Here is a 27,719-nt window from a genome sequence, read left to right as displayed (position 1 = left end):
AGAGAGAGCTTTGTCATTTACAGCCTTTGATGTGTTGCCGTAGATGGTCGTGTCATCAGCATAGATGTCAACGAATGATTTAAGTATGTGTTTAAGAAGATCATTGATGTAGATTAGGAAGAGGGTTGGGCCCAGCATGGACACTTTAGGGACTGCAGCATTAATACTGCAGACCTCTGATTTTTGTCCATCAACCACTACTCTTATGAGCATATCAGAGCGAAATGATTTAATGATAGATAGAACATTTCCAGTTATACCGTAGCTGGAAATCTTGTGAAGGAGGCCTTTATGCCATACCTTGTCGAAGGACGTTGATATGTCAAGAGCAATTGTCCTAGAAAGGAAGCCTTTGTCAAGAGTTTCACTAATCCTATGAGATATAACCATTAGCACATCTGCGGTAGATCTTGCAGAACGGAAACCATATTCCGTGTCACTAAGAAGGTTATTTCTGCTGGGGTGGTTGACTATTTCTCTATTTTATCTGGATTCCAGCAACTTACTCATAACACACAGGAGACTTATCTGTACTGAGAGACAGATGACTTATCACCTGAGTTCTGAAATACAGGGCATACTGATGAGGTTTTCTAGGGTGTTGGAAAGCACTTCTCTTTAAGGCAACGTTTAAACAGTTTTGTAAGTATGGGGGCAAGTTGTGGTTGATGCTTTTTTAACACTATAATTAGGATGCCGTCAGGGCCAGTTGCTTTACTGGAATCAAGGTTCTTGATTAGCTTGGTGACCTCATGCACGTATATTTGTATGTTACCCAACGTGTTCTGTGTTATAGGAGGAAATATGGAGAGTTGATGGCCTTCGTCGCATAGGGTAGAATTAGTCGCAAAGTTCTTTGCAAATAGTTTGGCCTTGTCTGAAGCTGAGGAGATGACCTCTGGTCCATTGATAATGGTTGCGATAGAACGCACACTTCTGTTCAGGATCCTATTTGTTATTTGCCAAAACTGGTCGAAACCAAGCCGCTTATCAGCTACTTTGGATTTACCAGACTGGGCATATAGCTCTCTTGCATTTTTATTACTCTTTTACAGTGGTTTCTGACGTTCCTGAAAGCAGATTTGGTCTCAGTGCATCTAGTACGCTGTTAGCTATGGAAAAAGTGATTTCTGTGCGCGATGGCAGCAGCACATTCTGGGGAGAACCATGGCTGGGTGGTAGGTTTCTGTTGGAATATTTTAGATGGTATGAATCGGTCTATGCCTACAATTAACCATTCTGTGAGGTCTGATACTATAGAGGACACTTCCTTTTTAAACATGGAGTGCAGAGGTAGATCAGATATAAATGTACGGAAGCTATCGCAGTCAGCCATGGAGTATCGGTATACAGTACGGTGAAGGGGTACGTCTGGGGACTTATTACATTTCATTTTTACCTTACTGATACGACGGAGTGGTCGGAGGATCCTAGAGGAGAAAGAACGGAACATGAATATAGCTCAGGGGAAGTTGAGAGAAAAAGGTCTAGGAGGTTTGCATGTTGACCCGTAGTATCGGGCACACGGGTGGGCTCGCAAACAATCTGAATGAGGTCATAAGCAATGGCAAAATCATGACAGAACCTCCCCTCATCGTCCGTCTTATTTGAGTGGGTCAGCCATTTCACGTTATGGACGTTGAAGTCACCAATGATGTGGATGTTAGCCGAGGGGTGTGCAGACAGGATGTGGTCTATTTTCTCAGATATACTCTTAAAGATAGTAACTCCGCTGTTATCGGGCCGATAGAGGGCAAATATAAATGCAGTGGTGTAATCAAGTGCAACCCGGAATCACATATAAGGTAAATTAGGATCCTCTCTAGAGATATCCCTGCCACATGGGAAGTAATCTTTAATGTAGGCACATATTCCATGCCATGGTTATCTTGGGGGTCAGATTTAGATGTTAAGTTAGAGTATCCGTTGATTATGAACTCATCTAGGAAAATGGTCGCCCTTATTCCAGTTTCGCTTAGAAAGAATATTCCGGTTTCGTCTCCTGTAATTGGGTTTCAACCTCTGGAAGGTTGGAACGTAGACCCCTGATGTTGGAGAAGGAGACATGGTAGTAGGGGTCTACGTTGGAAGATGGGGTTCTAGGTTTATTGGAGTTTTTTTTTCTGGAGATGTTTCATGTTGAGGTATTGGGACTTGTGGAACAGGTCGGCATACTTCATAGAGAAGGATAGAGATGGAAAGTAAGCGAGAAAAAGACAGGAATTTTTTTTGTAGCACACGAACAGGTAAAGCTTAACAATTACCCACTAGTATGGCATCGAGAGGCCCCACCAGAGACTACTGCATGGTCCAGAATCCATTCACCAAATGGCAATACAGCAGTCCCAGTACTTTGCGCCTGCTGATAGGACAGCCTCCTTAGTGGTTAATCCAAGGTTCAGGTTCCTGACTATCAGGCCGATGACGTCAGCTCAGACGAAACGTTTACCTCCAGCTCCCTTACTAGTGACATGGCCACAAGGATAGACAGAAAAATTTCCTACATCTCAGACTACTATTCACTAAGTACTACCGACCTTTAAAGCAGCTTTTTCTTCATCCTTTGTCAGAAAAATCACTCATTTGAATGAGGACTGAGGGACAAAAAAGTAGAAGCGAGAGTTTCTAGAGCTGCCGATAACACACCCACTGTATAATCTATTCTCCATGGTGTCCTGGGAAGGAATGTTTTGACTCGGGTTTTTTGCGCAGGAATCGTTTGTTTCAGCGGTATAGTTGTCCGTCTCTTGCCTCCTCTTTTATGCCCTACCAGTCATTTGCTTTCGGACTACTGCTTCCCTCCACTATCTTATGTAGGGATTGGATGAACTCGACTATTGTCACCGATGTTGGAGCCTTTTATGGTGTCTGACTCTTCTTTTTACTTTTCTCAACACTTCATCAGTCGAGTATGGATGGGAATGCTTAAGTGTTAATCGTTGTGCTATGCTGGTGCTTAGTCCTTTGGTTTGTGTGTTGCATAGGTTCAACATCCCTAGGAATAAATGTTCTCCGAATGCTTTGCACTTGAAGAGGAGGCGTTTGTTAATTTTACTGTTTCTTCGGCCGGACCATTTGCTTGGCTGTTTCCGGGTGATACTCTTCCGTGTTTGAACAGTCGTCCCTTGATTTTTTTCTGAAAGTTTATGATGAGAATTAAGGATTATTGTTGGAGGTCAATACCTTTGGAATTCCATGGCGTGCAAACTGCGCTTTTATATATTTAATTAAAGCTTCTGATGTGAGTGTATCCAGTTTGTCAATTGCAAAGAAATCGTTATGTCTATCCACTCTGCTGTTCCCTCCCCACGATAGGAGGTCCGCTGCTACTTGTTGCCAAGGTCTTACCGGGATAGGTGTTATTTGGGCTTATGCTGGCTGGTGATATTCAGAGGTTGCGCACGTATCACAGACTGCAATGTATTGTCTAATCTCTTTGCAGACGCGTGTTTATGCCTAGGTGACCGGCATGTGCCTTTTGCTTCATCTCGGTCCGTACAGCATACAGTATGACTATGCTCTGTCTATGTTGTACAGTGAGTTCATCTTTGTAACTGAAGAACAACTTGATCGAATTGATCAGGCATTCCTTATCACCTGGTCACTCTTTAGCGATTACTTCTGCCAATATTCTCATATTGAAGTCTTTAACTGTCTTTTGACGAATTTCTGCGAGCTTGTGGTCTCATATCAGTTACATTGTCAGATGTTTCATTGATGTTACTTCTTTCAACCCTGGCTTGTTTGTTGGTGCTCGTGACAACGTATCTGTCAATGGTATATCTTACCCTGGCTTATATTAGAGTGTGTACTTCTATTGATGGCTAACTTGCAGGAGGTTCTGTAGCGGTTTTGATGAATTTGATTGCAGCTTTTAGCTGATTGAGATGAGATCAGTCCGTGCATATTGAAATATTTCTATGTTATATACAAGTGTTATATACGGTGAAATATTTCTATGTTATATACAAGTGCCTTTTTAATTTTTAACATTTTAGAGCTCGACTCGCAAATGCAACTGGTCTGCCAACCTTTGTTAATGCTTCTCCTAACGCATACTCGCATCGTTTTCGAGAATAAGGTCATTGTATGGGTCGTAGTATATAAGGAAATGTGAGTATATGATTGCTTCTTTCATAGTGTTGCTTGCTGCAAATTTTAAGATGTTCAAGTAACATATGTCATAGTCATGTTCTGAAGGAGTTTTGTCATTGTTGCAAGGTTTGGAATAATTTTCAATATATAGTTTTTCATGCATGGGACTCTGGCTGAGGAGTTCAAGCCAATTGGTTACAGATGACAACAATATCTGCCAAAGTAGTCAGGTCACTGGATGCATCACCGAGCTCAACAATCAAATATCCCAAGGATAAATTCACGTTTGTGAATATTTTAAAATCTAATGCTATAAAGGACATCCGTGGTAATTCATATTGCATAGTTCACTTGTATAAGTGCTTTTTGAACTCGTAAGGATCCAGGAGTATTCATTTAACTCACATACGACAGAAATATAGACATTTTCCTAAAATATCTTGCAAAGAACATGACAGAAGACTAAAGTCAGTTTACTTGAATCACGTAGAGACAAGTCTTATGGTGAATATATAGAGCCAAAGAGCGTTGTAATTGCAATAACAAACGATTTTCCAATGCTATCAAGCAATGGTTAAATAGTGTCTGTAGAGAGTAAGTTAACTATTCTGGATTTTGGCAAGGGTTTCACTAATTGCATGTCATGATGACACAGGTCTTGATAAACAGAATCGTTTGCAGAAATTAAATCATAGAAAATGTGACATGTAAGATCAATCACAAATCGAAATTTAAATGATGAAGGATGACAAGTTTTGTTGGACTGAGAAAAACAAGTTTCGAACCAGTCTGTCTGTTGAGGCTGTGCAATAGATGCAGCCAATAATAGAAGTTTGTCGGCGAGAGAGTAACGTATCGGTTTATGCAAGTCTGTTGATGGAATGCATACATGGTGGCTAATAATACAGAAGGAAACCTTTGATAATCACTAAGTGGTAAATGTTTACCCCCAAAATTGTTCACTATGTTAACAGATTAAAGATGATAAGGTAAATAATTACTTTGCTAAGAAAATGTTTCTTTGTTAGTTCATTCTCTCAATAAGTAAGACTGTATTTCTCTTCTGCATGAACCTAGTTTTAGTTGAATAGCAACGGTGATGACATATCCGTGGTTTGTCTTCAAAAACATAATGAAGGGCTTACTTGTGTTGCACCATAAGAAAAGCAGAGAGACAAGATGGCCGACTTATTTATGCGTTTGGAAAAGGCAAGGCATAATGAGAAACACAGTCTTTTGTTTCTTTTTTGTGAAGTAGGATAGAAAAATGGGTGAGCACATCTTGGAAACTATTCTTCTGTAGATGACGTATTGGAAACTATTCTTCTGTAGATGACGTCTTGGAAAAGATTCTTTAGTATATTACGTGGACGTCTTGAAAACTAATATTCTGTAGAGCATGTATTGGAAACTATTCTTCTGTAAAGGACGTCTGGGAAACTATTCTTCTGTAGAGGACGTCTGGGAAACTATTCTTCTGTAGAGCACGAGCTATTTCTGTGTAACACTTTGATAAACATGGCTTACTTGACGTTAAGTGGTCAAATGTTGAGGCCCTTTATTGGAGATAGAACCTGGTTTTATTGCGAGAAAAGTTAAACGTGGTAGCGTAGCTTCAAAAGATTAAAGATGTGATTAACTCGCTACTATCATACTTAGAAGGGGAAATCCTCACAACTTACCAGCAAATGCGGGAAGAAGGAAAAGGAGACCTTACCCTGGTAGAACAGAGACCGAAATTAGCATTCTTGGAGGGACCCTTTGATGCACTTGGCAAGCTTTCTTACCAACCAGACACACGTGTTCAAAGTCACATTATTTCACATTCATGCACAACACAGCATAACATGAGGCACTTGCCAAGATTTCGAAGTTGGGATGGACTGGTAAATTGGTTGATGTCTTCGCCTCGGAGATTAAGAGACTGGCAGGATTGGCTTGTTATGTGGGAAGGAGCCTGGAAATGACTGTGAGATTGTACCTGGTGAACGGTTTTCTAAAAGAAGTTTCTGCAAATCTGCAGAGAATAATAAGGATTTTTAACATAGAGATAGATGATCTCTTGGTCTCTTGGATGATGAGAGGCAGGTGGCAAGGAGACAGAAGGGTAGATTTTCCATAATATGCTTTCGGTGCCAGGGTCTCCACCTGATAAAAGAATGTAAGAAACCGAGACCAGGGATCATCTGCTACAGTTGTGGCCGGGTGAAACACATCAGCAGAAATTGTGTCGCATCTCGAAATCAGGGAAATATATTATATTTCGTTCCAGCTTTCAAATGACGTCCCTTGTCATTTTTCACAAACAATAAAAGTATATTGTTTTGCAAAAACACAATGAATTTATCCTTTCAGCTAGGTTACCCGCCATTGTCCGGGCACCCAATAATGCTTAACAGTTAATATCAGCATAGTTGCTCTGCCTTACTCAATGTTTCGGGGGGCTTCAATCTCCTCCCAATGCGGAACTCCACTGCTCCCAGAGGCGGTCACACCACAAGGAGGTTAGATGCCTGGGAGAGACGACAGCTGAAGTGATAGTGAAATTGTGCTGCGAGCACTTTTATTGGATCAGCTGGTCGATGGTGTTTACATGGTGCTAGGTATGAAGGCAATCAACCAGCTGGGGGTGTTACGGTGAGGAAAGATTAAGTGAATTTTGGATGCCTCCGTGCGATAGAGATGACAGGAGTAGAAAGTGGAGAGAACATCAAAAAGCAGAGGATTGCTATGAGAGCATATTGCGAGGAGAGACGAGAAAAGAATTCGAGAAAGAAGTGTAGGGTGGATAGAAGAGCAATCTTGAAGCATTGGTCAGTAAATCTGCCTACCAAGAACAAGATAAGCCGTACTAGACTTCATGTATCTTGCCATACGGGAGAGGGAATCGATGTATGCGAAGAGGTCATAAGAAAATGAAGGAGGATAGAGCTGAGAGCGTAGACCTGAAGTCAACCTATTTGCAGATCCGCATGGACGAAAAGCTTTGGCAGTGCTAACTGGTTAAAGAACTAACTGGTCAAACACAAGGACAGTTGCATTGTCTGATGAGATTGGCATGTTGGGCTAAGTTCAGCTCTAAAAATCATGACTACTTTACTGGGCGGTATTGAAGGACTGCGGAATCGACGGGATGACTAATTCATATATTGTTGACATTCTTGTGGAGGAGGTAGATATGACAGCAGAGAGGATGAACGATCATATTTAGGAGTATGGATTAATTGCAAAACCAGGATAGTTGGCATTGGGTATCATATTAGAGATAGAAGGTGTGATTGTGGACGATTACACATGGCTAAGGAATAAAAATTACTACTCCCATATAAATTTTACTGAACTAGATAACACTATAAAAATGATCTATCTGACCCTGATATGGGAATGAAAGTAAATACTGAGTCAGCATCAGGTCTGGTGATAGATGAATTAAGACAAAAAATGCTGCAGATCAAGCGAAAAATGCTGATCTCATTAAGGAGTTCTAAGATCGGTATAATGACGCGAGTAAAGAAGGTTTCGTTGCAGGAAGGACAGAGTGTATCTTCTGCATGCTGTGCAACAGAGGAGGTTAAAGAATTGCATAATATGCATCGCCTTGTTGGCAGCGAACATTGTTAACCCAGAAATTACCAAAGAAGTCAAGGAGGCAGGGAATGCCAGTCGAGTGAGCTCGTATTATTCAGACATGAGGCAGGAGAACTACATGTAGTGGAGTACAGGAAACGGTTGGCCATTGATGTCACGCACTATCGCTGCAAACTGTATCGATGGTTGATTGTGGACTAAGGAGATTTGTTATCTGGATAGATATTAATTCGGAAACTGCGTGGGAGATCGGAAAGTTGTCAAGGAAAAATTTTGGGAGAAAGGGACAGGTGCAGAGTTGTTGATGGACAATGGCCCTACTTTTTGGTTGAAAGTTTTCAAGGAGATGTGTGGCAAATGGGGTGTTCGGCATTTTTTAGGTCAGCATATCGACCACGTGACAATGGAATAGTGGAAATACACCACTGTACCATGAGGGCTGCTGTAGAGAGAAGTTACATCACACCCATTCTGGTACAACATACACCAGACAAAATGAAACAAGAGTATCTAATAAGGTCATCTTTACTAATTAATGGCTGCATCCTTACAACAAAACAACAGAAGTTGAGGGTGAGGAAACTACTATCGAATTGGGTGAGGTATTGGTGAAGCCTCCCAATGCGACGTGTACTATTCACTGGGGAAGGGGTGTAGGAGTCCAAGAATAATATAATTGTAAATTACGTTCTCTGATATATCTACGACCTGGCAGAGTAATTTCCTAGAATGCAAACACTCGAGTTTTAAATGCGGAGTTCGAATATGTTAAACTGATGAGCAAAAACAAGGGGGAGACGTGAGTTTTAGGTTCCAGTTTGTTGGCTGTCATCGCTTTTGTAAGCTGTGAAGTTGCCTGACTATGAGAATAAATATATAATCTCTCACAATGGAAATTATATGCTGTTTTCTTTTGTTTCGTAATGGCGTCTCTATAATTTTATAAGATTTCACCTGTTCAATTTTAGTTAATGGTAAAAACACAGGGAACCATCACTGCTGCCAACGAAAGTGATAGTAGTTGGGATTTAATTAAGAAATCAGACGTAATCCATAGAGAGAGTGATAGTAATTTTGTTCATAAGCCAGTAGGGTTAAAACTGTTCCACAGCAATGCAAAATAAATAGTGTTTGCGTATTATAAAAATCCAGGAAATCCAAGGTAAATAGTAAATATCTGCCGTATTATATTCTCACTTTAATCTCAACATGATGATTATTTTATCTATTGATAAAATGTCAACATTAAATGATTATTTATCAATCACTATCATATTTAAGTAATACATATAAATGAATAATAGAACAAAGACAATACGTGGATCAAGTAATAGTATTATTAATAATCTGTTAAGCTTATTCAACTAAAAAAAGCTGAAAACCTAATTGAAATATAATAAAAACATTTCTGAAACGCTTTAAACATTTATGGAAGATACATTGTACAAATATCGATGAGATCCACAAAAACTTCAATATATTTGTGATATTTTTAGAGGAAATCTATATTACATAGCAAACCCCAAACCTTTAACCTTATATCAATTAGACGAATATTTAATTCTCAAAACTGTGTGCAAAATATCTGTTCATGGTTTAATTACAAAATGTCACTTATTTTAATAATCGCATAAAATATTTACTAAAACGTGTTTATGTTTTACCAAAAAACAATAACTCTCACTTTAATATCAACACTATCACTTTTATATCAACACTAAATATATGTTGATATCAGCACTATCAGTATTAAATATATTTTAATTAATATTAATGATAATTACATAAAGTTACTTCATTTGGTGAATTTAATGCATTTATTTTTATTAATTAAAAGTTCCTGAATAACAAAGAAAATTATATCTTCTTTTTATTGAATTTAATGAGAAAAACATGCAAAATGAAAGAAAAGTTACTTTTTTGAAAATCATGTTGTTTCCATCGATTATGTAATCGTGTGAATAACTTACATCAAATAACAACATCTAACAACAATTTGTCTTCAACAATTTTGCAACAGTTTTCACTTGTAAAGAATAGGTCTTTATATAAAGTTTTTTTATTACCTGATGAATAATTTAAAGAATCATATCCAATAACTACATATAATAACAATTTGTCTTTACCAACTTTTCCAGTTTGGTCTTGCAAACATTTGGTCTTTATATAAAGTTTTTTTTTATTACATGATGAATAATTTAAAGAATCATATCCAATAACTACATATAATAACAATTTGTCTTTACCAACTTTTCCAGTTTGGTCTTGCAAACATTTGGTCTTTATATAAAGTTTTTTTTTATTACATGATGAATAATTTAAAGAATCATATCCAATAACTACATATAATAACAATTTGTCTTTACCAACTTTTCCAGTTTGGTCTTGCAAACATTTGGTCTTTATATAAAGTTTTTTTTATTACCTGATGAATAATTTAAAGAATCATATCCAATAACTACATATAATAACACTTTGTCTTTACCAATTTTTCCAGTTTGGTCTTGCAAACATTTGGTCTTTATATAGTTTTTTTTATTACATGATGAATAATTTAAAGAATCGTAGTATCACGAGTGCGACACACTTGAGACGGATATTATATCCAAGTGGGACACAATATCATATGAGTTTAATAATTCAAAACATCGTCACAGACACAAGGATTTTACTTTTTTTTGATTTATGAAAGGATTATGTACATATTATTACATTGTTCTTTTCATATTTATCAGTAAAATTGATTTATAAAAAGACTATGTGCATATTATTACATTGTTCTTTACATATTTATCAGTAAACTTGATTTATGAAAGGACTATGTGCACATTGTTACATTATGCAAGAAAATTGATTATTGTGTAATAAGATGACTTTCCCTTTTTATTATTTACCTTTCAAGCATGTTTTTGTAATACTTTAGTATTCTAAAAGTTCTCATATTAATCACTTTGATCTTTCAAACATAGTCACACACTTCACAAGAAATGTTAATAAGTCTGATTTTTTCAGGAAGGGTGAGTTCTCATGTTTAACTTTGAGTTTCCATGACAATATCCATAGACTTTACAAGAATGTCGCTTTTTTAATTATTTTACTTCAGTTTATTTTAAGAAATAAAAGGGGCTTCATTCTGGAGAAAACACTTGAATTCATTTTCATTCGAATCTATATTCGATGGGTTCTTTTAAGAAAAGAACGTGTTCCATTTATGCCTGCTATTTATATTTTGTCACAACCGGTATAATGTTTATTTATTTCAGAGATCATGTCGTTTTTAGAACATTCTTAGGTCCTGATATTTTTATCTTTTACTGTTCAGTTCTATTAAGGCCAAAATCATTTAGGACAGTAACCGGTAAGTCTATTGCCTTCATAAACTATACGTTTTAAAGACATTTTAGGTCCTGATATGTTGATATCTTTTCCTGTTCAGTTGTATTAAGGACAAAGTTATTGTGGCTTGATGGCCTTGTCTTTTATGTATTTACCGCATATATGTCTTTGTCATAGAACACTCATATGGTTACTTTTCATTCGATGTTATCAGTGCTGTTTCATATTCGCAGGTTTTTGATGATCTGTCAAGTTGCATGTCTAAACAAATCTATCGAGGTATGTAATAATTTGTTGTGGCGGACAGTGAGAAATCTATATGTCAATAGGATTGGGTATTCAGATATTGACTGTGAGTTTTTATATGTTTCACTTAAGTTGATATTTTAGATCACTTATATCCACAAATATTACAAGAATGTGGTTTTTCTCAATGATGAGTTCTAATATGACGTGTTAAGGCTGATTTTTGAGAACAAGAATATCCACACACTTCACAAGAATGCGGTTTTTCTCCAGTATGAGTTCTCATATGTGTATTTAACGATGATTGTTGAGAGAAAGAATACTCACATAATTGACAGGAATATGGCTTTTCCCCAGTGTGAGTTCTCATATGAATCACTAAATATGATTTACGAGAAAAAGCATATCCACACACTTGACAAGAATGTGGCTTTTCACCAGTATGAGTTCTCTTATGGAATATTAAACTTGATTGATCAGCACAAGAATATCCACACATTGTACAAGAATACGGCTTTTCCCCAGTGTGAGTTCTCATGTGTATTACTAACGATGATTTTACAGAACAAGAATATCCACAAACTTCACAAGAATGTGGCTTTTCTCCAGTGTGAGTATTCACATGTCGCAGTAAATGTGATTTTTCAGAACAAGAATATTCACAAATCTGACAAGAATATGGCTTTTCCCCAGTGTGCGTTCTCATGTGAATAATTAAAGCGGATTTTAGAGAACAGGAATGCCCACACACTTCACAAGAATGTGGCTTTTCCCTAGTGTGAGTTCTCATATGTGTAACTAACGATGATTTTCGAGAACAAGAATATCCACACACTTTACAAGAATATGGCTTTTCCCCGGTGTGTGTTCGCATATGTCTCACTAATGCTGATTTTTTAGAAAAAGAATATCCACACACTTCACAAGAATGTGGGTTTTCTCCAGTATGAGTTCTCATATGTCTCATTAAATTTGATTTTGTAGAACAAGTACATCCACACACTTCACAAGCATGTGGTTTATCTCTACTGTCAGTTCTCATATTGGTCAGTGACATTTATGAAAACAAGAATATCCACACACTTTACTAGAATGTAGGTATTTTATGCTAATTTTCTTAATAATTCTTTAAACCTGAGGCACTATACAGATGCCAAGCACCTATCACTATTTCATATATTTTGACTAAGATATTTTTTAACAATTCTATTTGAAAGTATACAGATTTATAAGGTGTGTCCTTATGCAACATAGTTTCATAGCCAGTTTTTGATATTTATTTATATTACCTTCAAGTCGTGGTAAGTTGTCATTGTTTTCAAAATTTCCTTTAATAGTAATAATAAATTTTATCGCATATGTTGCTGTAGTGTTGCAAATAAAATAGCTGTTCAAAGATCATGATACTCCATTAAAATTGAAAAATAGGGTTCAATCAAGAATATCTGGAAAATAAAATGAAATGCAATATTTTTAGTATTTGAATTCATATATGAGTTTATATATGTCAATATTACTGAATACATGTAGATTAAATTAATCTATAAAATAATATTACATGAAGAAATGACCGGATATTTTCCAAATTGGAACAGAATAAGTCAATACAAGTGTTTCTGAAGCTATAGTCTAATTGAAACTATATCCAGCGTTTTGGTGTATTTCATCTTAGTCAGAAGATATATATATATATATATATATATATATATATATATATATAAGAGTAGGAAAAGATATATGGTTAAGCTGAAACATGGAAAAGTAACGAACTAGTTGTTAAAACTGGAAAAGAAAAGGACAAGATATTCTAGTAAAATTATAATTAATTTATATCTTGAAATATTGCAGCATTAAGAATTGATTATATAATGGTATGAATAATATTTAAAAATTTCTTGATGTTGCAATATTTTAAGTTATAAATTCATTATATTTTACTAGTCCTTTTCTTTTCCAGTTTTAACAACTAGTCCTTTACTTTTCGGTGTTTAAGCTTAACCATATCATTTTCATGCTTGCATTTTTCTATACTCCATGACTTTTCCAGGTTTCCAATAAATTCACTTGTTCTTTGTTAAATTTCAGTCTTATTTTTGCCCCCATAAACACATATGTAATAACAATGTACAGAACTCGTCTGCTTTCAATAAAATACCCTCAATTATCTCCTTTTCATGATTTCATTCTGTCTGTTTCACGAGTTACCTCTCTTTTTGCGAGTGTAATCGCTGAAGCAACGATGTTGCTATGGAAACCAGTCATAAAAAGCGTCACTCACCTCCGTACATATTTTTACGATTTTGAACACCAGAAAATTTATTATAACTTTTGTTTTTCTGAACGAAAATTGGAATTTTTTTCACAATATATTTGAGAAGGTGAACTATAAACTGTAATAATTGTTTGAAATTTGGTCGAAAAATGAGTGAGCAGTGAAGATTTAAAGCAGTTCTAAATGACTGAAAGTGCCACTTAACCATATATTCAAACACCACCGTGTTTGAATGATTATATATATATATATATATATATATATATATATATATATATATACTACCATGGATACCCATTGTTGCCAGGGTCGACATGAAGTTCGGTTTGACCAACCTGCTATACTAAGAATATTGATCAGTTTTTCATTATTATATGTCAACTCCATCGTTACCCCAACAAAAATGTCAAAAATAAAAGACCGAATAAAAACACAAAAATGTAATCCCCCCACCGAAAAAAGCAGACAAACTCTCCACCAGATATTGCTGCAGAAGGGATACGAAGAGAAGCTATACTCCTGATATTGAGCACCTTTTTATGACTATATTCTAGAATAATTTGTTATTATGGTTTGTTGCAACGAAAACAAATTGTAAGTAATTCAGTTGCAAAAGTACCAAAATAGAATTTGTGTAAACTGAAATACACATTTTTATGTTATAAAAATGATGAGTTATGATTTATTTTTTATTAAAAGAAAAAAAATTAGTTACGATGTCAAAAAAAATGTGAAGAAAACAAAACTCCTAAAAAAAAACGCAAATGATTTTATTTATTTTTTTGTTTTAAATAAAGAACCATACTGAATTGGATTGTTTGTTTGTTTTAAAATATAAAATCCACTGGACCAAAACGTTAATTGCGAAATCACGGAAATTATTTTATTTGAACTGATTCCCAAAATAATGCTTGAAAATGTGTATGAATTATTTTTGTAAAAATAAATAAAATTAAATATGTTATCAATATAAATCAAATTTAAATAGTAAACTTAAATAGAACACTTAAAACAATTCTCTCACTATAAACAATAACTAATAAACCGCTATTTAATAAATCGATTTTCCTTAATGTAATATGCAATGACGTCATTTCTCAATCGTCTATTTTACACGATTAATACTATATATATAGGACTGAATGAATCATTAAAGTAATGGACCTTTTGTATATATTAATACAAATTTAAAACAAACAAATAGACAGGAATACGAATTTATACATATATATCTTAAATAATAATAATAATAATAATAATAATAATAATAATAATAATAATAATAATAATAATAAGAGTAATTTGATATATGGGTGTGTGTGTGTATCATAATGTAAGAATGTACGTAAATTTTAAAAATGCCATCAAGAATGTATTTATTGCATACACGTTTTGTCTTCTTCAAACATATTATTGATATATTAATATGCAAAATTATAAAAAAGTATTGAAACATTTTTGTTAATCTGTTGAAAAGGTTACAGTGATAGTTTATACATTATTTTCTAATTATTTGTTTTATTTTTTCTTTTCTCAATCCTATTAGTTTATCTTGGGCTTGTTTGAGCCGTTTATTCATGTGAATATAAATAGGACAATAATTTTCGTTTTGTCTTCTTTAAACATACATAATATTGATATATTAATATGCAAAATTAGAAAAATATTGAAACATTTTTGTTAATCTGTGTTGGTTTTATGTCCCCCACACTAAATTGGTTGTAAAGATTACAGTGATAGTTTATACATTTTTATTTTCTAATTATTTATGTTTTATTTTTATTTTCTGAATCCTATTAGTTTATCTTAGGTGTGTTTGAGTAAATATAGACATTTACCCATGTGAATATAAATAGGACAATAATTTGGTTGTTATACTTACAATAATATTCTATACATTATAATTTTTATTTTTTATTCATCTTCACACGAAACAAAGCATATTGCAACTTGGATGTTAATAAGAATGATAAAGTTGTTGGTTTATTCATCTGAATATAAATAGGACAATAATTTGGTTGTTATACTTATAGTGATATTCTATACATTATAATTTTTATTTTTTGACTCATCTTCACACGAAACAAAGCATATTGCAACTTGGATGTTAATAAGAATGATAAAGTTGTTGGTTTATTCATCTGAATATAAATAGGACAATAATTTGGTTGTTATACTTATAGTGATATTCTATACATTATAATTTTTATTTTTTGATTCATCTTCACACGAAACAAAGCATATTACAACTTGGATGTTTATAAGAATGATAAAGTTGTTGGTTTATTCATGTGAATATAAATAGCTCAATAATTTTGTTGTTATACTAACAGTAATATTCTTTACATTATAATTTTTATTTTTTTATTCATCTTCACACGAACCAAGTCATATTACAACTTGGATGTTGATAAGAATGATAAAGTTGTTGGTTTATTCATCTGAATATAAATAGAACAATAATTTTGTTGTTATACTAACAGTAATATTCTTTACATTATAATTTTTATTTTTTTATTCATCTTCACACGAACCAAGTCATATTACAACTTGGATGTTGATAAGAATGATAAAGTTGTTGGTTTATTCATCTGAATATAAATAGGACAATAATTTTGTTGTTATACTAACAGTAATATTCTTTACATTATAATTTTTATTTTTTTATTCATCTTCACACGAACCAAGTCATATTACAACTTGGATGTTGATAAGAATGATAAAGTTGTTGGTTTATTCATCTGAATATAAATAGAACAATAATTTGGTTGTTATACTTATAGTAATATTCTATACATTATAATTTTATTTTTTGATTCATCTTCACACGAAACAAGGCATATTACAACTTGGATGTTAATAAGAATGATAAAGTTGTTGGTTTATGTTACATTTGAACTTCTACATATCAGTACAATTAGGGAAGCAGATAGCATAAAGACTAGCTGTTCTAAGGAAGAAGCTTTTAAAGTAGAAAGTTTTCTGGCTTTTAGGGACCTCAACAGTGAAGTGGCGAGATTTTGCTGTCAAGCAGGTTTGTCGTGGATATGTACATCAAAGAGGCATTAATATCAGATTAGAGACCATTTTTTGGGGAACATATATACAAGAGAGAGACTTATGGTAAATGCACCAGTCCGGATATGAAAATGATAGTTCATGCGCGGTCGAATCATAAGTTGTATAGAGGAATATTTTTGATTTTATATCTTTTAAAATAAATTTAATAGATAAACAGTTTTTTTTTTAATCCTAATATTTAATCTTTTTGGCTTTCCTTTGTTTTTAAGGAGGGATGTGTTGTTTGGAGAGGCTGCATGTATTAATCATACGTTCTATTTTTTGTGGTTTTAAATAAAAAAACACCTTCCCTAATAGGTAATAAAATTTCAATTTAAATTCTATGTTTTGTTGTTTTAAATAAAAAACACCTCTCATTAATAATAAAAGTTTAATTAAATCCTATTTTTTTTACAGTTTTTACTAAAAAAAACACGCCCACCGACTCTCATAAGTAATACTGTTATTATTTAGAAAGCTATTCTTATCACGAGAATGTCATGGCTTATTAATTTATACTTTCAACTAACAAATATAACAATATAAGAAAGATTTTCTGTGTTATAACTTATTTACTTAAAAAAAATAGTGCGTTACGTTACGTTAGAAGAAGAAAAAATGGTTGATACAAAATGGCCCTTGGAAGTCCCGATAATCGTCCAAAAAATAGTAAAAAAAAACTCATAGAAAATCAATAAGTCAGGATGACAGTTTTTGCAAAATTTTATGTCAAACGATTTTTACAATATCTCTTGTTTTCATTTTATTTATTTTGTTTTTGCTGTTTTTTAATTATGAAGTGAAAGTACAGAATAGTTAACAGTATATGACATATAACCTCCATCTAAAAAATCTAAGAAACCAAAAACTAATATGAATCCCCCGTCCCCTTCACATGCAACAAAAATTTGAAACTGCGAACGATTACAAGTATCATTGACTGCTAACTGGTCATAAAATGAGTGCAATTTTTATATTAAATTATATAGGAAGGTGATCCCCACTCTAAAATAAGTATTATTAATGTATAAGTCCTTTAGTGGGTATTTTCAAGACTGTATAAACGTAAGAGTCAAAAACAACCTCATTTTTTAGGGTTAAACTACGCTGGGTTAGATTGTAAAGACTTACGAATATTGTTTTCTACATTAAGTAATAGCTAATTGATGATAATTTATCATTTTATGCAAACTTTATAAAAGAAAATGATGCATATTTTAAAATATTACATATTGGATGAAACATAAAAATTAAAACGGAATTCTCCAACGATATAATAGATTTTTTTTAAAATCTTATAACAATGAAATACAACAAAAAAAGTGTTCGTGATCAGATGTATTAACAAAAAGCTTAATTCGATCAACTTCAAATTAAATTCTTTTTTTCTCAGAAATCCCACAAGTTTTAAAAAAATAATCATATTTTTAACAAAAATCTTAATATCACATTGAAAATATGTTAAAGATATTTTTTAAATCATACTATTATTATCATATTTTATTGGATTGAAAAAAAAACAAAAATAAATAAACTTATTTTAAAATTTAATTTAAACTTATTAAAATTTATACATTAGATTTTTTAGTGAAAAAAAAGAAAAAAAAACAAAAAAGAAGAATGATACAAACTTACGTATATTTCCAGTAATTCAATACGAAAAAAATCAGGATGAATTCGTATTTCTTTTGTGTTCAAAACATAATAATTGTTTTTTTTTAAAGATTTCTTTAGTAAATTGATACAAATTTTGTTCATTAAGAAATAAAATATATGAAAATATAAAAGAATCAAAATTAAAAGATGAAAAACGCGATTTAAACGCGAAATTATTTAAATAGAAGATCAACTGCTAAAGAACAAAGAACTTAAGGTCATCGTAATAAGACGGTGAAATCATTTTTTCGTTTCTTGTGTAAAAATGTCTGTTTATTAGTTACGTTTACCGAATTCTTTTCCTATCAAGTTTAGATTGTATTTGCCAATGTCTGTGGATTTCTTTATAAAATGTATTTTCTTATGTGTGTGTGTGTGTGTGGGGGGGGGTGCCTGCCTCATTTATTAATATAAAAAATACATGAAGTTTTAAAAAGCAGGTTTATTTATTTATCTTTTTTGAAGATTGATTATTTCATTATTAATTGGATTAGTCAAACTATTGTTAACATTCAAGATGAAAACTGTAGGCAGAATAATCGGCAGATTTTCCGTTTAGAATTTATATAACTATACACATAGATTCGAAAAAGTTGTCGCAAAACAAATATATAACAAATAAATGTTATCAAAGGCAAGACAAGTTACTTTTCTACCTAACTGGATATGTTTTTAGTGTTTATATTTAATGTAACATGTTTATTCAGCTTGAAAAACATACAGTGTTTACCGATGTATTGAAAAATTTAAAATGGCAGCCGACTCTCTCTCTTTGAGGCGGTAAGTTTGTGAAAATGAGTTATAAATAAAAAACCAGACAAAATACTGTTAGAAACTCGCTTAATATATGCTACCGTGATATAGGCCGACATATATTCAGCGGGTTTTTAACAGTATTTTGACTGTTTTTTTTTTAATTTATACCTCCTTTTGCCAAACTTACCGTTTCCGAGAGAGTCGGCTGCCATTTTGAACTTTCCAATACATCAGTAAACACTGTATGTTTTTCGAGCTGAATAAACATGTTACATTTAATATAAACACTAAAAACATATCCAGTTGGGTAGAAAAGTGACTTATCTTGCCTTTGCTAAGATTTATTTGTTATATATTTGTTTTTTGACAACTTTTTCGAATCTACGTGTACAATAAAACAAACCCGCCGTTTAGTTGGACAAATATCCTCGAACCATATAATCACTAAAAGGGACTCTTAAAGGTCAACACCGGTATCGAGCAGAAGTTTGCTTACATGTTTCACAAAGTTTAAATGGCTAAAATATAATCACGTAATTATTGAAAATGTGATCATGTGATTAAAATTTAATTTAAATTAACCACTGTACTGTGTTTAATAATATTTTTAAAAATTCGCGATGAAGATTAAAAAATTATTAAATATATGTTATTTTATAATTGAAAATTAAAAATATCGAACAACAAAAATAAAATTTTCGGTACTTATGTATTTTTTATTGAAAGCCATTCTTAAGATGGGGAGGTTGTTTGTATAAATACCAGGGGGCCGCCATTTTTATTTTCTCTTTTTTTTCTTTCCTAACACGAGTTGCACGATGCATGAGGTAAAGTTCTTTACTTTTAACCACACAATTAATATATATATATATATATATATATATATATATATATATATATATATATATATATATATATCGTAAAACTTTAATTAAACCTGAAAAGCTATTTAAATTACAAATAGCGCGGTACCAAAAATGCATAAGCACCAAATTTTGGTGTAATTTTATAATAGATATTTTTCTCGGATGCATATGATGACAGATAGTAGTGCGTTATTTTTATATAGTTTTTTTTCAGTTTAAATTCAAGTTTCACGATATCTTTTTTATTATATAAAGTTGTAATGTGGAAGCATAAATTAGTTATAAAACACCCTCACCTCCTCATATTAAGAATGGTTTTCAAAATAATGTTATTATTTCAGCTCGACACCAAAAATACATAAGTACCCAAAATTTCATTTTTATTGCTCAATGTTTTTTCATTTTAAATTATAAAATAAAATGGGAACTTGTACATTTTAATAAAGACATTAAAAATGAAAATAGCGAGAAAAAAAGGTTATATTGTACGTATTCATTATCGAATGAAGTTCTCTGGAAAAAATTTTACTTAATTAGTTTTTTTTTAATTTATTTTTTACAGTGATAAAAACAATTTGTTATGATACCAATATAAAGGTAGCCATGTTTCGATTTTTAAGAAGAAAAGCTATTATTTAAGATGGGAAGGGAGATGTATCGGCACTTTAGACTGAGTTATCTCCCCGTGGCGTGTTCTAAAAATCCAAACACGGCTATCTTCAGTGCGCTGTCATAAAAACGTGTTTTTCCGCTGTAAAAATAAAATAAATAAATAAATTACTACTCTATCAAATAAGTGAATTTTTGTTAGAGTACTTTAGTCCATAACATCCGTTTACAGCGGAAAAACACGTTTTTATGACAGCGCACTGAAGATACATACAATATAACCTTTTCGATTTTTTCATTAAACAAATATTAATGAAACATATTTAATCACTTTAAAACTTCATCTTGGACTGTTTTTAATTTGATAAAGAACATAGTTAATTAAACTTAAATTTTAATCATATTTTCAACAATTATATTTTACCTTTAAGATTCCCTTTTAGTGATTACCAGGTTTGAACAGGTAAAAAAAAACTTCATGAAGCATTTCTCTTACTACGGTTTTCGGGTATACTTACAACGAATAATTAAGAACGGTCCTCGGAATTAACATGTTAAGAACGGTCCTCGGAATTAACACCCCTAACCTTCCCATGTTAAGAGTGGCTTTCGGATTAAACACCCACAACCTTGTCAGCATATCCGAAAAACGTCGTCGAGGTTGTCGATAATATAGCATATTTCTTGGGTTTGGTAGGACAGTTATTTTAGGCAAACAACCACGCTGATAATTAATGTAAATGATATACAATATGCTTTTAAAAATAATATTTGTGACGACAGAAGGAATACAGGTATATATAAACAGCGTGTATAATGCATACATATTAATATAATTTATTATTTTATTTGTAATAATAAAACAGGTACTTGTACAGTTTAGTCAAGACATTAAAAAATGAAAATATCTTTTAAAAAAGGTCATATTGCACGTATCGGTTATGGAATGAAGTTCTCTGAAAAAAAAAGTTCACTTAATTTCATCAAGTAGCTTCAATTTGTTATGATATTGTTATGAGCGTCCGAGCAAAGGTTCGATTTTTAGGAAGAAAAGCTAGAATGAAATAAAGATGGGGAGGAAGTATCGGCGCTTTGCATGGAGTTATCCCCCCGTGGCGTGTTCAGCAAATTTCAAAATGGCTGACTTCAACGCACTCTCAAAAGAAATTGTTTTCTGCTGTAAGAAAACTAATCGATCAAATTAAATTAAGTTTTTTTCAGAGATCTTCAATCCAAAACAAATACGTAAATTTGACCTTTTTTTGATATTTTCATTTTTTAATGTATTGACTAAACTATACAAGTACCGAAACAAACTACCAACTTTTACTTTGCTAATGTTCTTTCAAAAATAAATCAAAATAATTTTTATGTGGAATTATTTTATTCACTAGATTAATGTATAAAGATTTTTGTAAAAAAAAACAAACAAATCTTTTATTCAATTTAATCTTTAGAAAAAATCTAATAATCCTGTGGTGGCGATAATATGGTATCCCTTTTTTTATCAAAAATTAAATAAAGGGATAAATATGTACTGTAGATCTAAATAAAAGAAGAAAAGTTTATTAACGTATTTACAGGGAGACAATGTGTAGTGTTTATTGTGTTCAGTTCAGGGAGGATCTGTCTTCTCGTGTATCCGGTGACCAATGTTTGCAATTAAAGGGACATAACTCGCAGAAGAGCTACCTTCCCCTGAAACATTTGCATCAAGAAATTAAACTATAACCACATGATTACATTATGAAACTTTACATTTATTTGTTATCAAACCCGATTCGGTTTAACTTACTATGAAACAATATATAAGGTAAATAAAAAAGCGTTTGATGAAGTTACACGGCGAGCAGTAGATTGTAAAGTATTGATTTGTGTCCTTTTCTATTCTCTACCATATTCACACCCGGGAGCCGATGCATCATTTTACAACATTAAACTACTTCTCTATCAAAGACACGTAATACATGGGAGGAGGGCACAACATAACTAGGTGTATAAGAATTTTTGACACAAAACTGCGAATATAATTTTTTAAAAATCGTAATTTCTTCTTTTAAAGTGGGTTGTTTATTTTTTTTATAGAATATGCTTCCAAAATAAACTATTAAAGTTGTTAAAAAAATAATAGAAATATTTTTTATTTAAAAAAAAACTGTTTACAAAGTGCCGGCGCGCCTTCATGCAGCCATTTTTTTAAGTAATGAAATCAATTGAATTTTACGAGTGAAATTTTTTTTTCAATTTTTAAACTTAAAAAAACTATCTGTGTTTTTTTTTAGATTAGGTCCACTAGGTGTGTCAGAAATTTCGTGGAAAATATTGAATAATTCCACCCCGTCTTTTCAAGCTTATAACTACTCGAAAAATGTAATTCAAGCCCTAATTTTTTTTCAATTAAAAGGAGCAAGGATCAAAGTTTCATTAAAAACAAACAAAAAAAACAACGTGTTTTATTTTAAATGTTTTAAACTTCGGATTTTACAGGTAAATTTCTAAAAAAAACACTACATTTTTGTTGTTTTAAATTTTAATATATTATTTATTGATCTTTTATCTTCAATTTGTGATATATAACACTTTGGTGAGTAAATTAATTATTTACTTTTTAATACACATTTCAAAATGGTAGGTTTGAATTAATTCGATCCCCTGTCTTTCCGAGCTTATAACTACTCGAAAAATTTTATTCAACCCCTATTTTTTTTTCAATTAAAGGAGCAAGGACCAGGGTTTCTTAAAAAAAAAAAAGAAATAACAAACGTGGTTTAAAAAAGTTTTTAAACTTTGAACTTTACATGTAAATTTCTAAAAAAAACACTACTTTTTTGTTTTAAATTTGAATATATTATTTATTGATCTTTATCTTCAATTTGTGATATATAAAACTTTGGTACATAAATTAATTATTTACTTTTTAATAGATACTTGAAAATGGGGGGGTGACTTAAAAAAAACGTTTGTCTAAAATATTATATTCGGTTTATTGGAGAGAGAGCACAACATTTCAAATTGAAAATATCGAAAAAATTGAATCAATAGAAAAATTTTGATAGATTTTTAAAATTTAAACATACTGAGCTCGTAAAATTCAATTAATTTCATTACTGTTTAAAAAAAAAATACTTTTAAAACAACTTTAATAGTTTATTTTGGAAGTATAATTCATAAAGATAGTAAACAACCCACTTTTAAAAGAGAAATTACGAGATTTTTATATTTTATTCGCAGTTTCGTGATAGGGGTGTCAAAAATTCCTACAAAAATTCTGATACATCTACTAGATAGGAGTGTTTATTCATTGTAAACGTACCCGACAACCTATAAATGGCGACATTTCCAATGTGAATGGTAAGCTGGACTTATATAAAAAATAGCAAAAAGATATACCAAACTGACTTTTTCGTTTAAAAATGGAATTATTTCCCTTTCGTTATTAACTTAAAAAAAAAAATTATAAATAAATATTTTGTGTTTTATATACATAAAGTACAATTGTTGAATGTTACTGAAAATGTCGTAAAAATTGAATCAATAGAAAAATTTGGATAGATTTTTAAAGTTTAAAAATTGAAAAATACTGAGCTCGAAAAATTCAATTAATTTCATTACTGTTTAAAAATACTTTTAAAACAACTTTAATAGTTTATTTTGGAAGTATAATCCATCAAGAAAATAAACAACCCACTTTTAACAAAGAAATTACGAGTTTTTTTTATATTTTATTCGAAGTTTCGTGTTAGGGGTGTCAAAAATTCCTACAAAAATTCTGATACACCTATAGGTCTACCTTCACAATTATCTTATATATGACAGCATTTATAGGTTTTCGACTATGCTGAATACGAAAATCGCATTGAAATTTCGCAGAAATAAGTAGTTATCGAGGTATAAAAAGTTGTATTATGCATTGTATTCTTTGGCGGCCATCTTTTATGCACGTGCAGTGTTAATCATAGATGAATATATTTGTTTATGGCGCGCACAAATATGGCCGCCAAAGATTACAATGCATAGCACAGCTTTTTATATCTCGATAACTACTTATTTCTGCAAATTTTCAATGCGATTTTCGTATTCAGCATAGTCGAAAGCCTAAAACAGTCGTCATTTAAAAGAAAACTGTGGAGGTGGACCTAATCTGAAAATTTACCAAAACATAAAATTAAGTTTAAAAGAAACATATACAAAAGATAAAATGGGGAAAAAATTATATTAAATGAAAAAAAGGTTACAATAAAAACGAAAGGGTACAATAAAAAAAAGATAAAATGGGGGGGGGATTATATTAAATAAAAAAAAGGGTACAGAAAAATGACATAAAACGAAAAAATAAAATGACGAAAAAAAAGACATAATGTAACTACACATGAAAAAAGAATACCATCGAAAAGTAAGCCTAGTATTCGCGAAGAAGGAGGTAAGGCATGGGATGTAAATATTGTCTGTTTTTAGTTTCGATTTTACACCTCCTTAGAGGTGTCCAGAAATTGCGGTTGGCACTGGGTGCCATCGCGGGGTATTGGGAATAGTTTTCAACTAGCAATAACAACGCCTCGGAAAATCCTCATTGGCTATTGTATCGCCGCTGCGCAAGAACAACGAATGATCGTCTCCAACGAAATACATAGCACAGACGCATTACAACCTTAGCGATCCCAAGTTTTCCTTTTCATGTATTAATTAAATCAGCGTATTATACAAAACTATTTTAAGCTAATATTATCAATCAGAAGAGTATCATGCATCATTTAACAAATATATTTTATTCATTTATGCATGTAAAATAGTTTAAAACAGTCTTTGTTTATAGAAAATGCACGATTAAATACAGTTGTCTGCCCTTGACGTCCTTCACCTTTAAGAGTTATGAACACGTGAATACATGCGTGGCACATTCATAGTAGGTGCTTTGTTGTGTGTTTTTACGATACTTTTTCGACATCAGTCCGTCAATACTTTTTGATATTTTTCCCAATAATATATATGTATATACATTTATAAATAAAAAAAATATTTACATATTTTTCCGATAATATATATATATAGATTTATAAATAAAAAAATATTTACATATTTTTTCCAATAATATATATATATATATATATATATATATATACATTTATAAAGAAAAAATATTTACATATTTTTTTCTAATAATATATATATATATATATATATATACATTTATAAATAAAAAATATTTTCATAATTTTTTTCCAATAATATATATATATATATATACATTTATAAATAAAAAAATATTTTCATATTTTTTTCCAATAATATATATATATATATATATATATATATACATTTATAAATTAAAAAAATATTTATATAATTTTTTTTATGATAAAAAAAACGATTTGATTCGGAAATCTTAAGTAGGATTCCCACGATGTGTTTGCGCCGGCTATGAATTTTTATCCTGGCCCCCAAAATCAACAAATAAAATAAATTAATAAACGGATTGAAAAATAAAAATTGCGTAAATCTATATTATTCAATTAGAATTGGAGAAAGAATGAAATATTATATTAATACAGTGAATTGAAATAGATCATGACATTATTACTTGATCAAAATGTAATGTTTATTGATGGCAAGGTAAAATTTGTTCTTTTATATTTTAATTTTTTGGTAACTTTTATTCTGATTCATTATTTTGCATTTACGATAAGAATTACCTCACATATAACAACATTAATAAAAATAACTTGCTTACGAGTTCCCCAGGCAACACAGGGTACCCCTGCTAGTAAAAAAAATAAAAATCTAACAAACCTGTGACAAGAACTTGGAGACGTTTCCAAGGTACACGTTCTCTGGCGCCGTGTCCTTTTTCCGATAGAGCTTTTTCGAGTACAGCCATTGCTGAGTGGATGTATGGAAGCCGATACCTTTTTCTAAAAAATAAATAGACAAGTAAAATACTTTATAAGTGCAATTTCTAAGATATGTTAATATGTGTTATATACCCTTTGATAAATCACTGCATAGAAGATACTGCCAAGTCAGCTGCAACAAAAGTAAGCATTAGTAGAAAAAAATAAATATCTACATAAATAATAAACACATAAATAAACAATAAAAAAGTATAAAATAAAATAATCTAATAAATAAATCGTATTAATCAGAATATTAAAAATGTAGTTTAAAGAGCTCGGCGCCAAGTATTGATCTAAAAATGTAATTGATGCAACAAGTTGATTAAAAATATGATTGATATGTGTTTCTAAATATACTTAATAGTTAGTATGTATGTTAAAAATGGCATTATAGTTATAATAACTTATATCTATGTTAAATCCAATATGTCGAACCACAAATTATTTAATATATATATACTCATTATGTTAACGTTCATAACTTCATTTCCGAAATATTAATTAAATGTTAATTAAAATATTAAATAAATAAATAAAATATAAATAGGATGTAATTAAGTTCATAGTAGAGGGAATTTAAGAATAAGGATAAACATGGTTGCATATAGTCTATAATCATTAACTTGAATTAAAATTAATATTAGGTTTAATTTTGATATACATTTATTTGATTATAATTATAATAACATGTCATCAGATGTAGGAACTTTGCATTATAATCTTTGGTGTTTTAGAAGACATGTAATTATAACAAAAATCACACGTATATAAGGAATTAGTTTCGCGAAACGTTTATTAAAAATTGACGTTCGTATGTAGAACGGATTTAAATTGGGGAAATGTAAAAATTAAATCATTTTTTCTATATAAAGTATTGAAGGTGCTGATATTGATAAGAATATGATTAAATAGTTAAATAAATAACAAATTAGAGTAATATTGATAATAATATGATTAAATAGTTAAATAAATAACAAATTAGAGTAATTGGAAGTAATTTACAATTCTACATTAGCAGATAATAAGTTAAAACTTAATAACTCATGATTATCGATTGAAATAATCCATTATAATATCATTTTTCATCGATAAAATTATCAAATTAATTTATTAAAAATAATAATAATAAAGTCGATTTAATTTCTAATAAATAATAATGAATGAAAAACAGTATTACTATATTAAAATGTAAATTGTAATTATTATCATATATATATATATACATATATATATATATATATATATATATATATATATATATAGACGTTGGTGTAAATAAATAAAAAGTAAATTTAATCTTAGAGGCTTTGATCTAAGTGAAGTAACTAGACTTGCATTTCATTA

General features: G+C 31.1%; 1 non-coding gene across 1 annotated transcript; it reads right to left on the bottom strand.

Annotated features, from left to right (window-relative positions):
- Positions 1–24,952: 24,952 nt before the first annotated feature.
- Positions 24,953–25,084, bottom strand: LOC145271989 (U4 spliceosomal RNA). Its single transcript, XR_013866124.1, has one exon. It is a non-coding gene; the product is annotated as a U4 spliceosomal RNA (small nuclear RNA).
- Between the last annotated feature and the right edge of the window lie 2,635 nt (positions 25,085–27,719).

Source organism: Euprymna scolopes, chromosome 46, assembly GCF_053919585.1.
Source record: "Euprymna scolopes isolate OS-2025 chromosome 46, ASM5391958v1, whole genome shotgun sequence".
Lineage (NCBI taxonomy): Eukaryota > Metazoa > Mollusca > Cephalopoda > Sepiida > Sepiolidae > Euprymna > Euprymna scolopes.
Note: the sequence above shows the minus strand (reverse complement) of the source record. Positions and strands in the feature narration are given on the sequence as shown.